A 15,207-nucleotide genomic window follows, 5' to 3' on the forward strand; every position below is an offset into this window, starting at 1 on the left:
CTACTCTGTCTGCTCTGGGTGTGCATCCAAGACTTCTGCTTCACACTGCATGCTACACCTGACCTTTCTCTGCTAGTAAATGACTGCTGACCCCATCACATGGCCCCTTTCTGCTCTGCCTGGCACTGAGGGAAGAGTTGCTGAATGATTTTAGAGGGGGCCGTAGAGGATAAAAAATGAGAAAATGGCAGATTAGATCTGTGGTGACAGAGATGAGAAATAAAAGCCATTAGAGCCTATTTGCAATGTGCCCTCATTGAGTCAAGTTTCAAGGTGTTTCTCCAGATTATTAATAGCCTGACAGCAGTTTTTGTACAGGAATCTGATACATGGAATAACACTCATGTATACACACTGCAGTGTAGAGGGGAAAGTAGAGTCCTCTCATTTATTTACTTAGATTTGAAATACAGCAAACCAGCCAGCTGGGTTACAGACAGAATAAACATTCTCCATTATAATAGCGGCACCTTCAGACACACATCTCTATAATAACAGAATGGTATGAAAGAAGCTATCGTGAAACCTTACAACCAAACTTTGCTGTCTGTACAGTCCAGATTGCTTTCAGAGTGGCTCTCCTGAGGTCGTAGTATTCTTTGGTGTGGAGCGGATTGCTCTAAGTCATTTCAGTTGCTGGTTAACAAAGCTTGGATTCTGTGGGCCGTTTTGGTAACTTAATCTCCCAGCCATCTGATTTTCTCAATGTGGTGGCAAGTTTCTTTTAGAACTTCTGGTTAAGACCTAAGCAGGTCTTTCTTGTCTCTTCCCTCGCTCATTGAATTATCTCAGTCTTCTCAGGGTCATATCCCAGTGAAACAAAAGTTTCAGAGGGAGAGAAAAACAAGGACATTTGGGCACGTGGGAAGGAAAGAAAGGTTAAAAAATTCCCAGAGTTAGACTTTGTAGTTGCATACTCATAGAAAAAGAAATACCAGGTGGGTAGTACTTTGAACTTCACAGGGCTTTGTGGGACTGAGTCGTCAAATATGAGTAATTGTAGCTTTCTTCGTAAACAATTGAGTGGCACAGAAAATTGAACTGATACAGCCTGTCATGCCTACAGGCCAAACAAACATTGAGCGGGAAGAGAGAAGCTCTTCAAACATCGTTAGGTGATGGTGTCGCTTGTCTATGTCTGTTGCTTTCTATTCAGCTTTCTGGTTTTACTTCATCTCAGGCTGCAACCTAACTTAACTTGTGTGTGTTATTGGGTAGAAGTACCAAGGCTTGATCTATATTGCATAGTATGTTGTAGAGATACCCGAGCTAATTTCCAGTGAACCTAGACAAAGAACTGTAGAGACTAATTTTACCCATTTTTTCTCCTTTCCTGAACAGTCTCTAGCATGCAGCCTTGTTTGGGATGTGCTATAATGCAAACAAGCCACCATCGCTACAGATACAGCATTTTCTAATGGTGGTTGCACAGCCTTAACCCAAACAAAAGGAGCTGTTATCAGAGGTGCTCAAAATCACAAGATTTTGCTTTTTCTTTAGGGCAAAAGAAGGTTTTTTTGATAGATGGGAAGGAATCTGCAGATCTGAGACTGAGGTAGCAAGATGGGGAGCTAAATTTGCAGTGAGAAGAACTCTACATCTTGTAATATATACATTATTTACTGGACTGCCCGCAAGAAGGTGAGACAGGAGCCACCTGTCTGGGTCAGTCTGAAGGATGACACAATTAGAAATCCCTACTGGGACACTGAGATGAGATGAGAACAAAGATGGCTAAATCTTTTTCCTGCCAACATCTTCCTTTGTTTTAGTGGTCTCACAGTCTGTAGTTTAGCAAGAGCTGTAGCTTGTGTGCTAGCAGTCTTGGTCAGTTCTGGGTGCTCTTATGATACTACTTCTTAGCAGAAGACAGATGAACCTAAAACACTCGGTTGCTTTCTAATGAAGCAATATCCCTGCCATCAGATCTTTTCCAGGAGACGGATGAGACGGCCTTAAAACCCCCTCCTATATCAGGGTCAATTATCTCCCAGTAGATCTACATCACTTAACGATGCAATTGAGCATGCACAATTCCTGTTTAGTTTGGTACAACCTGTGGATTCACAAGTATTTGCAAAAGTTAAACCACGCATCATTGTGGAAGAAAGCAATGCTTTGACAAAGAGGCAAAGCTGAGGACGGCAGCCCCCCACCAGCTCATGCTTTTACACCCTTAAAAGTGCTGCACAACTCCTAGGAAGTGCTGAGAGGCATTTGTAAATCCTTATTCAGCACTTCTTGGACTTGACGTGCAGGCCGCAAGTTGCTTTGGGAGCCAACATGTACTGTAGCATCTTACCTTCTTGATCTAAATAGTAGTGTGAAGTAATTCAGATTTCCTGCAACTGCACTTTTAGTTCCCAGTAGCACTAACTCAGCACTTCATGCTTTCCAGCAAGGTGAGTTAGGGATCAAGCACTTTGCTCTGTAGGTTTCTGTTTGAATAAGCCCTTAAGACCTGAAATTTTGTCCCTGCAGAGAACTGATGGCACTTTGAATCAGTCTAAGACGTTTTCTGTTAGGGACTTATCCAATATTCTCATTGCCTCTACATTTTGTACAGTGCAATATGCCACTGGCTTCCCCCTGCTTACCCCCATGCTGCTGCTGCTGCTGCTGCCACCTTTAAACTCAGCTGAGTTCTAACAGGACACCCGGTATTACTGCATCTGAACAGCTCATAAGGGTGACCACAAACTGCTACCTACAACATAAAGAATTTTTATCTCTCGTGATTTAATCAAAGGATCTCTCTCAGCTTTTACAGTAATTGGTTGCTTTATATTTAAAAAGAAAAAAAACATTTTCTCCCCAGGAAAAATTACTTTTCTTTCAAAAAGTAGAAAAGAGATTACTTTTTCAAATGTTTAATTTTTCATGCAATTTTTCATTAATGTTTCTCATTGACAATATTCTCCAAGTTTTAATTTTTTAATTAGCTTAAGACTGAAATGGTAAATAGTAATCCAACCCTGCAAGATGAAGCAATGTAAAAATTGTGAATATTTTCGCTATACTTACAAAAAAAAAAAAAAAAAAACTCCAGTGTTGACATCTGCAGCTTGTAAAGTACTTTGCTATCCTTCGGAATGAAAGGTGGCCATATAACAATAAAATGTTATTATTCTTCCTTTAGTGTTTTGTACACGCATAGTTTACTGACTGCTAAAAAAAACCCCGGTGGAATGCCTCTTTGATGTCATCTGTCTTCCCTAAGTAGTGGTTACTACTTGCTGCTTTCCTACCCAACTGGTTGTGATGCTGCCCTTGGCAATTTCAGTGGCTAAAAGCCTTCCTCCAGTAAAATCTTAACTAGTTGGACTGAATCTTGAAACAGGTCCACATCTCCCTCAATAAATATCAAAAGGGAAATCCAGCTGAATATAAACAGAGAATAGCAAAATGGTGCTATTTATATGGTTTATTTTCCCTTCAGGTAAACCACTAATGGCACATATAACTCTTATAATTAAAAGCCACATCTGATGGAACAGTCATCTGTGAAAACAAAGAAAAGGGGAAGATGAAAGCGCCACCAGTACAAACCAACAGGCCAGCTATAGGTCTATACATGCCTCTTTTTCCTATTCTGAGAATAAGTCAGAGCTTGAAACCTCTTTTGACAAGTAGCTCCTCTGATGACAGATGCTCCCTGCAGCCTCCACAGGCTGCAAACAAATGCATTGTTCTTGCTGTCAACTCCCCATTGAAAGGTGATTCCAGCAAGCAGCAATTGGCCTCATTTGTTAGCATTAGTCAGCAAGTAGATGGATCAGATTTGTTACCAAGGAAAAGGAAAAGCAGGTCTGAGACTGAAAAAACAGAGCTCATAATCAAGAGCTTGTCAGTGTGTAAGTTTTGCTCTTTGGAATGTGAGTGAGGGACACGTTGCTACTCTTAACTTCAACTTCTTGGCACTTCAGAACAGAACTCATTTTTGTGGAATGGTCTGGCTAAAGTGGTCATATCCCTCTGCAGTATAATCAGCTAGACAGCCTACAGACTTCATCAGTTGTAGCAAGACTTGGGGACTAGCAAAAGTGTCATGTGACAAGGGAATGAACTATTACAAAAAAATTGACCCTTGAGCCAAAGTAGGACTATTGATCAGAATAGGGTGATGGGCGAGGAGGGAGGGGCTCTGGATTAGAATATTATCTAGGAAAAAAAAGGCAGAAAATCAGATGACACAAGTCAGACAATGATGTTCCTGTTGCAGAAGGATCTCAAATGGCAGTTGGAATTCAGTGCTAGCAAAGTCACACAGGGAAAAAAGTCCCCATAATGTTTGCTCCAGAATCCTGCACGCGTTTCTGGTCAGTCCTCTGAAACTGATGCCATGCTCTATTAGAAGCACAGTTAAGTAGCTTTGATTATTGTGATGGTGTGTCTTCAGCTGCAGCTGAAACAAGAAAATGGAGAGCCTGCCTACTGCTTCTTAAACAGCAGTCGGCAGTAGGGAACAAATGCCTACTATCATTTTCCACTCGATACCCTGCCACCTTCTGTGCATCTGACTGAGGGCAATCTGATACAGCAGCGCTTGGCTCATGTGCTTGATTCAAACTTTGTCGTGGAAAAATTTAAATAAGTAGGTAATTTATGACTCTTTTCTCTCCTTAGCCCTCCTCAGCAGCCAGAGACCCTAAAGAAATGATAGATTCTCCCTGTCCTGGGCCCCAGGTAAGCAGAAACCACACCAGTGTGGTGCTAACTATAGCTTCAAGCTTGTCTGTCGTGTACTTGCCTGTGCTTTACAGAGCATTGGAACTGCTCACAGTGCAAAAGCATAGAGCAGAGATGAGCCACAGGGATGAGGCAGATGATTTAACACTGAGCATGCAGGCTGGAGCTGCAATTGCACCTGATTTTTTTTATTTTTTTATTTTTTAAGTACATCTCAGCACTTTCTCCTCAGCCCTTCCCCTCTTCTCTCCCCCAGCACAGCTAGAAGTAGTCCATTAGTGTGAATGATGCGTGTCACTGCATGCTGATCTAGGGCAGAGCTCAGGCTGCTTTTCAGAGCAAGTGCCTAGAAGCATATTATGCACAGGCCAAGATTCTCAGTGGTGATGTAAAAAAAGATTTTGACTTTAAAGGTACATCGTAAAGGCACCTGGTTTTCTAAAAATTTAAAGGTACTTGGTTCTTACTGTCTGCAAACGAGAAGCTCTCAAACTAGGTACCTAAGAATAGAAGCATCCCATAGCATTAGTCACTTCTGGAAATACCGTTAACACAGCCTAATTTCCTTCTAGTCTTGCAATTTGTGCTCACTGCTCACTATGCGAAGTGCCCAAGTATAAGTGACTACTGATGGGAGAACCAGGCCCCTAGGATTCTTGCAGGTTGTGTTCACGTTATTCTTTCCCTGTCTGTGCATTTCAGTTGCAACCTGCATCATGTCACCCCTTGGAGATGGTGCTTCCTCCAGTTCAGCTGTGTCAGGACACCACAGCCTTGACCAGGACTACTCAGCTCTCCCATGTTAGCCTGGACTCAGTTCCATCCTCAGTGAGTAGCTGCATTCCTGACCATCCTGTGCCTCCGTGTGTCCCTGCCCCTGGTCAGTCCTGTTTAAGTTCTTAAATCCCTGACCAATTCTCTGTTGCCATGTCTCTAGTCCTGACCAGTTCCCTTAAGCCAATTCTGTTCTGAAGCTTATAGATGGCTCAGCAGTTGTCAATGCTGTTAGATACTTGAGCTGCTTTGATTGTTTGACTCTTCTTTGAGCTTCATAATCGTCATTCTTATTATGGAATTCTTTGCAGAAGGGTTGTTAACCGTGTAGATTCTTAAGCTGCCTTAAGTTGAGGAGCGGGGTCCATCCATGACAAGGCTGGAAACATTAAGACAACTTTTTGCCTGAGATTTAGTCATTAAACTCTTCTCTCCAAAGCTTGTCATGGGTGCTGGTTGTTAGGAGGAAAAGGAAATGTATTTATCTGGGGTAAAAGCTTTAGAAATACTGACCTGAGCAAAGTTACAGCGACTTTGCATCTTCCTTCATTTGCCCCTTCTCTCTTTTTATTAATTAACAATCAACAAGTTAAGCCTGAGCAATTGCATCCGATCCATAGCTAGAGAAACATCTGTGACTGTACTCTGTCATTTGCAAAATGGAACGGCTCTAATCTCTTGAGCACGCTGCTCTGCAGTGACATTTCCACTGCACTCCAAAAGCATGCAGTAGCCTTGGATTAGAGTTTAAAATAGAAGGCTATTGGCTTTGTGTGCAGCACGGAATGGCTAAGGAGTAATAGCAATGGGAGTGTGCAGTTGGATTGCATGACCTACAGTAGTTGTATGGTTCAGAGGCTTTCATGTGGTGGGACTTGATCTGCTTTTTGCATTACAGGGATACTCTGAGCAATTTATTTGGCTTAGTCAGGTAAAGCCTTTTTTACCTGTTCCTCCCAAGAAACTCTGTTGACCTTAGTACAGCCAGTCCTTATTAACGCACGTCTAAATTAGAGCAGAACTAAGGATAATGCTTTAGAAAACTAGATGAACTGACTGAGGTACTTCTAATGTAACATAAAATCAGGAGAATCCTGCATGGTTACAGAATCACAGTGTCACAGAATAGTTGGGGTTGGAAGGGACCTCTGGAGATCATCTGGTCCAAACCTTCCTCTGCAGCAGAGTCAGCTAGAGCAGATTGCCCTGGACAAGGTCCAATCGGATTTTGAATATCTACAAAGACAGGGACTCCACATCCTCTCTGGGCAACCTGTTCCAGTGTTCAGCCACCCTCACGGTAAAGAGTGGTTCTCACTGCACAGCCTATGGGTGAAGTTGTAGGAAACATGCTGGTTTTTTCCCTTGTTCCAACCAGCTGAAAATGCCTGTACCATGCAGTGAAGGGCAACTGAGAGATGCCAGTCTGTTTTTGGAGGAAGTGTGCCGTGTTATTGCCGTGTCATGTCTTGGCTGCTGAGCCTCGTCTCTAAGCTGATGTGCCAGTGCACCTCCTGGTTGTTTCGCAGGCTCGCTGATAGCAACTCAGGTCCTTTCTACCCTTCTCGGTAATGCAAAATAAATATCTCATAAGTTATTCTTGGTCTTTCATGCTGCTGAAGGTTCTTTTCATAAACGTAAGCACGTTAGCTCCAGTTTCCTAACAAACAACAGCTGAAATAGGTCTTCCGTTTGTTTGTTTTAGGTATGGTATTTTTAAATAGTCACAGCAAACTGGTGTTGTTTATCTGTATGTTGATAAATAGGAGCTGCTGACTTTCACCTTGGAAGAGGCAGAATTTGAGCAGCTAGTAAGCTGCTTGGCTAGATCAGGCACAGAACTCCTATGGGTAGATAAGGGGCGTATTTGCAAAAGGCAGTTTGGTTCCTATAGCCTGCTGATTTTCACTTTGAGCAGGGTGCATAAGCATCAATCCATGCCTCTGGAAACCTCCTTTGGAATCATTGTTCATATACCTATGATTTTGAAGTAGGGATTCTGGAGATCTTCGTCTGACGCAGGAAATCAGGATATGTTAGAGAGTTGGGTGCACAGCAGGCTTTTTCTTACTTTCTCCATCCCCTCTCTGCCTTTCCTCCTTCCCTTCTCCCCTCCTCCCTTATTTCAGCAGCCCGGCGCAGCTCACTGCAGCCTGCTGATGCCCAGCACAGCTAAAGCCTGGCCTTATGTATTTTCCCATTCAATTCTGCAGTGGCAGTTTTCTGCTGGTTTGTACAGAGCATCCAACTGATTTATTGCTCCCAACGTCTCTTAGTTTGTAATAAAGTTTTCAGCAGCTCTGCTGAGCCTGCTCCCCGCCCCCGTGCACGCACACATCCCTGCGCTTGCTTTGTTCTTCTCACACATAATGTCAACTCATAAACCTTTCATCAAGTCAACCAGGTGGAAAAAACCCATTACTGAAAGAAGTGTTCATTCAGGTTTGGGGGGAAATGGAGGGGAAGGCGGAGGAGAAAGTTCCCCAATGGAAAAAAAAAAGGGGGGGGAAGAAAAAAGCAAAAAAGCTGTGTGTGCTCTTAGCTGAAAAGCCGGCTTTGCTGCGCACCCCAGGTGCCAGGCCTCACATAAGCCTGACAGATCTGTCATCCTGGTGACAGGATATGGAAAGCACTGTGTACATATTCAAAGAGGCAGTGATTTGGGCCTAATACCCACTGATGAAAGGGAGACTTCAACACAGCCGGCCTCTGCCAGCTTGAATAAAACCACTTGTGCTTTTGTACGGAAGAGAGGACCCCCCCCGGCAACACACACACCACACACACACACACTCACACACACACACACACACACGCTTGCTCGCTCGTTCACTCATGTACGAGGCTCCCCTCCTGCTTCCCCCTGTCCCCGAATTGATGTGTTCGAGCCATGTTGGCTGACGCTAATGTGCTGAAAGACGCTGCTGGCCGCACAATAGAGGGGGTGACGCGGGTGTGTCGGCAGGAGACGTGCAGCGTGGAGAAGGCGCTGAAAAATGGAAGTGGGGAGTAATGTGTGAAGTGAGAGATCAGGGAGCAGCCTGGGATCTCTTCATATTATGGCAATGTGCAACTGAGAAGGCACTTGGGGACAGGGTGCTCAGAGCCTGGATGGTGCAGGTTGCTGTGCCAACAGTGCCCAGGCAAAGAGCCGGTTCTCCTCTTTAGCTGAAAGGCTCACTGCTGTCACAGAGACTCCAGGACTCTGCTGGATGGGCGCCCTAGGACAGGAACAAGGAGTGTCTCGTGGGCAAAGGCACGACACCAGGTCTTAGGAGATCTGGGCAGAGTAACCCTGGGCAAAACATCTTTGTTTTTGTACATCAGCCTCCACCTAGTCAGAACAGATGATAATGTTTCTGTCTCCTCCTTTTTGTCTCAGCTACGCAGAACGTAAACTCTTCGAGGAAGGCACAGTTGCTGGCTGGTGTAATTCATTGTTCCCTATGCTCAGTGACGTTTTATTAATTTTGAACTGAATTTCAACCAAAAGGGATGTAGGTGGAGTCCACTGAAAAATGAAATCCCCCTTACACCCAGCATTTTTGTGGTTTGGGCGCACACTTTTGGGTTTGGTGTTTTTTTTTTTTTTATACACAGACTTTCAGAAAGTTCTACACAAAATTTTATTTAAATAAGGTTTTCAGCAGTGTGGTTCAGTTACTGCTCTAGAGAAGGGACAGTTACTGGGCGCTAGAGGATGGAGAAAGGGTGGAAAGCAACAAAGGAACACAGGCAATGACATCTGTCACTAGTATTTTCTAAGTTAAAAATTCAGCATAATCTACTGCCACCCTGTCCGCTATACTGAGTTCCAACAGTAACAGAATTGTCATGATTTCTACATGAATTAATTCAAATTTCTTTTGCATGATATGGCGTAAGAAAGGGGCCATCTGGTTTATGTTCTAGGTGTCAGAACCACTCATACCAGCACACTCTCGTAGTGCAAGATGTAAATTGACTGCACATATTAATGTCTCCTTACCCTCTGCCTCCCAGAGACCTGATGCTGTTGTCCCATTATGGTGCTGCCATTTATACTGTCAATAGCAATAATAGTAATAATGCGATGCTTGGCATGCACATAGTACCTCCCATTACAATTACGGGTGAGTGTTACTCATCATTACAAACAATTATACTGGTTCCTTCGTATGAAGGAGGCCTAGAGACATTAAATAGGATCATGCCATGATTAAGTTAGGAGTGGCCAAGTGCCAATAAAAGGTTGTCCAGTTTCCCCAAAATTACTATCTAACTAGATAAGGCAGACATCCTAGATCATATGCAGAAGTGAAGTGGCTTCCTCTAGACTACAGAAATAGTCATTGGCAGCAGACTTCAGAAAAAGAACCAAAGCATTTGGAAACCTGCTTATTCTACTGGAGAATGCCAATCAGATATCTTTTTATAATAGTAAATATTTTTATAATAGTAAATATAATAGGCGGGTGTCAGACTTAAGAGCCGGATTATCTTAGGTAATAGTAAAAATATAATTTGGATGGTTGTAAGGTGACAATGCTGTACAGATTTGTATTGTCTGATTTTCAGAGATTTAAGCAAACCTGAAAGTATTAATCCTCACAGCACTCTGTAGCAGTGCATTACTGGCAATTCCTGAAAATGGGCCTGACTTCTGGCCTGTAAGCAAACACATCAGAAAACAATTAATTATTATAGCAAATTTTTTGATTGGTCGTTTGTTTGCTTTATAGCTTGGTGGCAAACTGGTTCACTATGATTTTCCAGCAGTTAGTTGAATATGCAAAATCTGAGCAGGATTGTTGTGCTGAGACTCATCGCTAATCCACAGACCCACTTTCTGTTGCCTTGACTAGATGAAAGCAGCTCAGAATAGTAGGTAAGAAGTCCTGAAGAGGAAAAGCCTCATCTACTACAGATTAGCCTCTGTTTATATTGCAGAGGCTCTGGCCCAAGTGAGGGTTTTTTCCTTAGAAATACTGTTTTAGCATGAATTTATCTTGAAATGAACTTTGAGATAAATAGAATTTAAGCGTGAGCTTAAATTTAAGGTCTTATTTAAGTGCTTTTCTGTTTCACTTGCCAGCTGAGGATCTGGCCTGGGCTTTGAAAGTCTTAAGGGAGAAGAAACAGATTAATGGGATTAGAACACTTCAAATCACTTTTGTACTTTTTGGCCCTGCACGGTCCTTATAATACCTTGTCTCTATAGGCTCTATAAAATATATTGCCTGGGTGCTGGTAGGCAAGGATGCTGAACATGAGGCTTGCTTGTGCAGGCATTCGGATATGGGGAACGTTTTCAGTAGCCTTTGGGTATGTTCAGTTTCATAAATCAATGTGCATTTAATATCTCTGCCTGTTTTTTTGAAATTCAACGTTTTCGTGCTTAACCTTCAGCCTTATTCGCCTAATTTCCTTCCTGAGGTTGGCACCAGATATTTTACAGTCAGGCCAATAAGATAAAAAACATGGTCACGGAAGATGGTGATGGGTGACCTAGGAACAGACAGGCCTTTGCCCAACACATTTGAACTATAGCAGGGTCTGGACTGCTACCTACTGGCAACTCCTCCTAGCATGTGCACGTGTGTACTCACACTCACCCTTACAGCTTCATAGACAACAGGCAAATCTGTGATACTAAGCTTTGCAAATTTGTCTTCCTCCCAATTCCGAAATAAGCCATCTCCAGAGCAGCGCAGTCAGGGAATCAGAATAGCCTGGTGAGCTCATGTTTCACCCCATGACACTGGGTAGTTTCCACTTATGCGATGATGCAATGTAAAGCGACCCCTTTGAGAATAATGGAGTATAATGTGGATTGTCGGCGTTAGGGGGTGAAGGGGCTTGTCAAAGGGAAATTGAGCAATTGCAACAGACTGGAGTTTCCTGCAGCTAAAGTTCTCCAGTGGACAAAGTTAATCGGTTCCTCAAAGGTTTTATTTGCAGGAAACTAGCAAGAAGCCTAAATCCCACAAAATATCAGAAGCTCCAGGATATTTCTGTCCAGAGATTTTCATCAAGGCAGGTTTCCCTGAGAGTTTAATTGCGTGTTCATCTGTTGTAGCCCCTGGTAGTTCAGGCTCTGGAAAGCCACATGGGAAGAAGTAGGATGAAAATTTGGAGTATTCCATATTGTGCTCCTGATTATTCCTCGTCAGTGTCACTTGGTTCCCTGATGGGTCCCTCCCTTAGTCAGGAGGAGGGAGAAAACATGAAGAACTGAGAGTACATATTCATAGAGGGATGTCAAGAGGGGAGGGGAAAAGCACCAAGCAAACTAACAAGGTTATTTATAGCAATCATGTGCATAAAGTTGAGCATATATTTAATGCAGAACTCTTCAAAAATGCAGCCAAAGTAAATGACTGTCATACAAAGCTTACAGCTTTTAAGCAGGTGAGGCATGGAAGAGGTTTTGAGTAGTGCCAGGGCAAACTCAGTAAAACATGCAAACCCTAAGTTACAGCTCAGTTTCCCTCATTGAAATAGTGAGTATAATTAAAAATAAATCACCATTGCTTTTAGTTTGATGAAATTACCATTTATATTATCAGCAGCTTGAGCTGACTTTAAATCAGTTTCTGCAGAATGTCACTTTGGTATTTAAATTATTTGATTGGTTAAAGAATGTGTTGTGCGACATTTGGGAAGAGAAAGTAGAAGGCCAATCAAATCACACATGGGTGAATGTAAGAGGTTTTTAGACTTGGGTGCCCTGAAGTCTGTAAGAAATGAAATTAGTCCTTTTCAAAAAGAGTTGATTGTGCTTCCCCAGAGATGCTCCCCTCTACTCAATTCATCGGCCCTAATCGGATGTGGGAGTCAATTTTGTCTTACTGGCCAAAGGGATGAAAAGAAAAAAGTACATACTGCAGAAGACAAATCAGGGGATTCCTGACGAAAAGGCAATTTAATTCCCTGCTTGTTATTGGTGAAGACGTTTGAATACTCATTCTAGAGATATTTAAATAGAGATTTTAGAGGATGTATAAAAAACAGAATAAAGCAAGAAGCAGTACAGTGCTACAAAATCCACTGAGCTGAAACTCCGTGGTGAAGCACTGAAGCAAAGCAGGCTACGTGGAGCACAAGAACTTAAGAGTCTTTTTTCTCCCCCTAATACACAGTTCAAGCTGCACCTAGCAGAATTCAGCACTGGTTATACCAAACCTTTGATCCTAGTATGAAGATTTCAGTCTTTTCAAATGTGTAAAAAAGTCTTCCTACTTTTGTGATTTTATTGTGAGTTTTACAATATTGAGTATTTTTGTAAAAATCCCATCTTCTGAAGACATGAACTTAGATGAGAACCATGGTTCACATTCTTTCTTGTTTCATTTTCTTTGTTGACGAGGTTCCTAGCCACAACTACGAAAAAAACCTGGGAAACGTTAACATTAAAAGTTCAAAAATCAGGCAGATTTTTTTTTAAATAAAGAATTTCCTGAAACCGCATTCTATGTTGCAGTTATGGTAGCTGAGGGGAAAGGAGAAACTTGAACTCATGAATTTTGAAAGTCTGGAGTTTACGATGCTGCAAAAGGACTATTTGTGAAGTACATGGCCTGATCTGGAAATGCATTTAAGACATGCATGACTTTGAGCATATAAATAGTTGCACAGAAGTCAATGGAACATAAATTTATGAATTTGCCTAAGTGCTTTGCTGGATCTTTGCCTAAGGAACCACTTACCATGAGTTTGAATAACAGAATCATGGCCTCGTTAATGAGCAAACCTATGGACCAAGAGCATCAGTGAAATGTGAAATCCAGCTCCATGCTGTATCTATGCTACTCAGCTTTATTTCGTCTCTATGTAAACTCATTCTGCTGTGCTGACATTTATGTCCTTTGCCTTCTCCAAAACGTGATTAACAAGTTCCATTTTACACTTGTGACTACAACAGAACTGTGCAAAATGTAAAGCAGCAGCCACAGCAATCTGGGTACGGTGCAGTTAGGACTCTGTTCTAGAGGGCAGGCATTCGAGCAGCTCTTTCCCAGAAAAAAAAGGCACTTTCAGAACTTCATCTGTGAATTGCGGCCTTCACCTTCTGCTTTTTTTTAATTAAAGCTTTTTGGAAGTTAAGGAGGTTGACCAGGAAAGAGAGACATGAATGAATAAGGCTGGTCAATCTTGTCCGGTCTCTGTGTGCTTCAGTAGTGCTGTCAAGCAATAGAAATGCAGATTGCACTGTTCAAAATATCATTAATCACTTCTGGAAATGGCAGTGGGGGCGGAGATACTAGGAAAGGAAGAGAGGGACAGTTCATACGCTGCAGTACCAGGTAGATGAAGATAGAGCCATTCATGCACTTGGAAGGCCCTCTGGGTTGGGCCTTTCACGAAGAAAGAAGTTGAGTTAAAACATCATCCGTTATTTTAAAAATGAAACAGTTGTCCTCAACTGATTAGCTAGAGCAGTGACTACTAAAACCTCTGCCCCACACGTTTACCTGTGTGTCTACCTTCTTGTGAATGAGCAGCGCCGCTGCCATCAGTCTGCGTGCCAGAAAGCACGAGCTTGCGAGTGACTGCAAGGTTGCAGAAGGCTTCCTGTCTCCTTGGAGCTGACTGAACAGGGAGGCTGGTCTGCAATGACGCAATGGGATGGAGACCAAGTGAGGAAGACGGAATTGCCAACTCAGTATTCTTGTGAATACTGAGTTGTGACAATTCTTGTCACAGGAAAGGATATTGATCTTGTTGACTGAACTAGGAAGGCAAGAGCTGCTGTGGCAGGAAGGCCTTGGAAGCCTTATACGTGATTACGTGGAGTCACTTTGTTCCGTTGTTGCCTCCGCATTTGCAGTTCGGGCAATGGGCAGATTACTGCAGATGGGCCAGCATAAGGCCTGTGCCACCACACAGGAATGGTCCTGGAGCCTCATGAAGCCTCTTTGTTTCCAGGTGTTCTGGGTAAGGCCATCTATTCCAATTTTTCAGTACACAGGGCTTGTGGTGGCTCTCTGCATAGCACAAGCTGTATCTGCTACCAGCAACTACTTGCTTCAATTCTGCCCAGCACCTCTGGGAATAATCACAGCACTTGCTTTAAAACTGCTCTGCTAACTATTACCGTTATTAGCTTAGACAGTTCAGGTAGCAACTAGAGGCCAGATCAGGTCTCCTCTAAGCTAGGCACCATACAGAGACAGAACAAAAATAGGGTCTCTGCCCTGAGGATATTACACTGTAAAGAAAAAGAGGAGCATGGAAGTGCTTGGAACCCATGGAAGGGTTGTAGTATCTTTGATCCTCTGCTGCAGGCACACAGAGGGGGGAAAAAATTAAACCCATTTTACATTGGGAGTTCTTTTAAAACAAAAAGTAGCAATGCCACAATCTTGGGAGATTGTGGAACAAATAGTGAGGGGTAGGGCAGAACATTCATTTGCTGAATATTGATTTGAGTTATTCAAGAAAATTTGAGTATATTCAATAAATCCATGCCGGAATTCCTTAAAGGAAAAGTAATGTTACAAGTTAAAATATTATTTTTTGTCCTAAATTCTCTATTTTTCTGCACAGACATTTGTATCAATAGAATAAGAATTGCTACCAAGCCATAATGAGACTTTCCCAAAATCTGCTTCTCTAACTTAGAACTAGTCACTGCTACTTACCTGAGGGGATTATGCCTCTCTTTTTATGAATTTTTCACTTAAATGTCCATGAGGGTGTTCTCTGGACTTCAACTAGTAAAAAGCATTAAAAGCAAAGAAGAAGGGCTGTCCTTGAGCTACA

At 42.5% G+C, this 15,207-nt stretch overlaps 1 protein-coding gene across 1 annotated transcript in view; it reads left to right on the forward strand.

The window, feature by feature from the left end:
- KCNU1 (potassium calcium-activated channel subfamily U member 1) overlaps positions 1–15,207 on the forward strand; it is a 212,821-nt gene that overhangs the window by 85,992 nt on the left and 111,622 nt on the right. Inside the window, exons 28-29 of the mRNA XM_068920533.1 lie at positions 4,627–4,686; positions 5,392–5,517. The gene's annotated coding sequence lies outside the window, so the exon portion shown is untranslated. The remainder of the gene's footprint in view (positions 1–4,626; positions 4,687–5,391; positions 5,518–15,207) is intronic.

The sequence above is a fragment of the Struthio camelus genome, chromosome 27, assembly GCF_040807025.1.
Source record: "Struthio camelus isolate bStrCam1 chromosome 27, bStrCam1.hap1, whole genome shotgun sequence".
In the NCBI taxonomy this organism is placed as follows: domain Eukaryota; kingdom Metazoa; phylum Chordata; class Aves; order Struthioniformes; family Struthionidae; genus Struthio; species Struthio camelus.